General features: G+C 36.6%; 1 protein-coding gene across 1 annotated transcript in view; it reads right to left on the bottom strand.

Annotated features, from left to right (window-relative positions):
- LOC131933163 (NXPE family member 4) overlaps nt 1-2,162 on the bottom strand; it is an 11,947-nt gene extending 9,785 nt beyond the window's left edge. The window contains exon 1 of the mRNA XM_059289960.1: nt 2,050-2,162. The gene's annotated coding sequence lies outside the window, so the exon portion shown is untranslated. The remainder of the gene's footprint in view (nt 1-2,049) is intronic.
- Between the last annotated feature and the right edge of the window lie 573 nt (nt 2,163-2,735).

Here is a 2,735-nt window from a genome sequence, read left to right on the forward strand (position 1 = left end):
AAATTCAATGTAAAACAATACGGATGTAATCTTAATGGAACACTTTTAAATGGGAGCTAACGATAGAATGGATCTGTGGTATAAATGGGCAGTTTACACATCTTATTAGTGATTTATAATATTTTCACGACTACAAAAGAATGATTGCGACGAAGATGTTATATACCTCAGTCAATATAAAGGGGGGGGGGGGGGTAATATTATTCAGGTTTAACCAATGCAGAATAAAAACTCCAGATGCTAATCTCCAATGGCCTGTTCGGACAGAGGTGGAACATGACGCAACAGGCTTTCAACCTTCACCCACCGTTTGTTTACCTGCTCAAAATTTCACTCAGCTGATTTAATTTCCCTAGCGTGTGACAGGAATACATCAGAGCTTGGTGGTCCGAGTGACTTTAACCCGGATTCGAACTCAAGATTTTCGTGCTAACAGTCTAGCGTGCTACCGCTAGGCCAAGCCGTCCCATAAAATTCCATACATAGGTAAATTTTGTTTATAAAACAATAACAACGGACGATTTACTAAAATGATTAAGGTTATAGCCTATGTTTTTAAACTAAACACTAGCGGTTTGACTCTGACTTGGTCTGTGGTCCTTAATATGGGTTCGATTGAACCCCAAGGGTTCGGTGAATCAGTCCCTGGGGTTAGGCGGATGCCAAGACACACACACAGACCCGACACACATTATTCACGATCGGCGTTTGTCAGTGCCAAGGATAAAACTACTAAACTCTATTCAGCAGCCTTTCCAAATTTTGTATTTTCTTGCTTTTTGAACTAAACAAAAAAAGTATTTGATGATGATGGTGGTGATGATGATGATGGTGATGATGATGATGGTGATGGTGACGACGACGAGGATGATGATGATGGTGATGATGATCATGATGATGATGGTGATGATACAAATGCTGATGATGCTGATGATGTTAATGGTGATGATGGTGGTGATGATGATGATGATGATGGTAGTGATGGTGGTGATGATAATAATGGTGGTGATGATAATGATGATGGTGGTGATGGTGATGCTGGTGATGATGCTGATGATGGTGAAGATGATGATGGTGGTGATGATGATGACGATAATGATGGTGATGGTGACGACGACGACGAAGATGATGATGATGGTAATGATGATGGTGATGATGATGATAATAATGATAATGGTGGTGATAATGATAATGATAATAGTGCAGTGATGATAAAGATGGAGATGAACATAGATGAAAGACATGAAAAGCACCACTGCTCATCTAAAGGCGTCACTCCATCATAGTACGTAATTTCAACTAATCTACTTCAAGGCGTAGGTAAAGTAGATCTCGTTCTGAGAGTTATAATCTCAAGCCTTTATACTCTAACTTTATATTCTATGTTTTTAAAATACATCTTTCGAAGTTATATCCCAAATGCATCAAGTTTAAACATGAATGTACACTAAGTAGGCCTACCTATCTGAAAAAAACATATATATATATATATATATATATATATATATATATATATATATATATATAAATCATCACTTTTTCTACTTTTTAGCATATAACTAAATAAAAGATAGACAACAAAAACATTTTAATTAATTGTTTTTTTCAATACTCTAATAGTTTTAATACAATATAATAACATGACTTATAAACAATTGCACACCAAATGAACACAACGTGCTTTAATACCGCGTAATATTGTAATTTATAAAGGAAAATTTAATTAACTCTTAAAAGATTAATTAAGCATCAAATTTAGTCAACATGACGTCGAGTTGAGTTGTCATCGACTCTTGACCCACGTGCCAAGTTTTAAAAAAAATGTCGGTTAGAATAGGGTGAAATATCGCTCGCTGGTTTGGGAATAATGACTAAATTCACTAAGCATTACACACTAAGCACACCAGAGAATGCAAATTAATTAAATTAAAGTTTGTAAAAAATAAAGGCTCTTATCTAAATTACACAGCAATATCAAACCGTGATTTATATTGTGCCAATAAAACACAAGGTTACTACTAATTGTTGGCTAATGAAATTATTGATTACCTGACTGTCAATGTGTAGGCCATTGTATTGTTCTAACTGCCGAGTCAACCAATACATTTTCTCCTACCTTTTCCGTTTTATGTTTTTACGCTAACGTTCAAGAACTGCATTTATGGGTAGAAGAGGTGCGCAATGTTTTATGTTTTTACGCTAACGTTCAAGAACTGCATTTATGACTAGGGGTGGTGCGCAATGTTTTATGTTTTTACACTAACTTTCAAGAACTGCATTTATGGGTAGAAGAGGTGCGCAACTCTAGTTGAAAGAAATCAGATGGGACTCCCTCTCTCTGCTAATATATAGGTAGGAAACATTTTAACATTAAAAAAAAAAATTAAATATGGCAAGCGACAGTAGCGTAGCCAGGATCGTCTCATAGGGGGGGGGGGGGGGGGGGTTACTCGGGGACAAACTTTCGATTTGCACACCCCCCCCCCCCTCAAACTTTTGATTTACACCCCCCTCATACTTTATATATATATACCGAGGAGTCTATGGGGGGGGGGGGGGTTATGACTCCCCCCCCCCTTACCCCCCTGCCTACGTCACTGGCAAGCGATAAAATGATAGCAACATTTTAAAATTTAAAGCCATTTGGGAACCATAGATTACACTTATTTTCATATTTTTGTATTGAACATAAGCCGTTGAAAATAATTTTGAATTATTGTATTAATTATAACCAG

Source organism: Physella acuta, unplaced genomic scaffold, assembly GCF_028476545.2.
Source record: "Physella acuta isolate Inbredline_101_S28 unplaced genomic scaffold, ASM2847654v3 ptg002381l, whole genome shotgun sequence".
NCBI classification, from domain to species: domain Eukaryota; kingdom Metazoa; phylum Mollusca; class Gastropoda; family Physidae; genus Physella; species Physella acuta.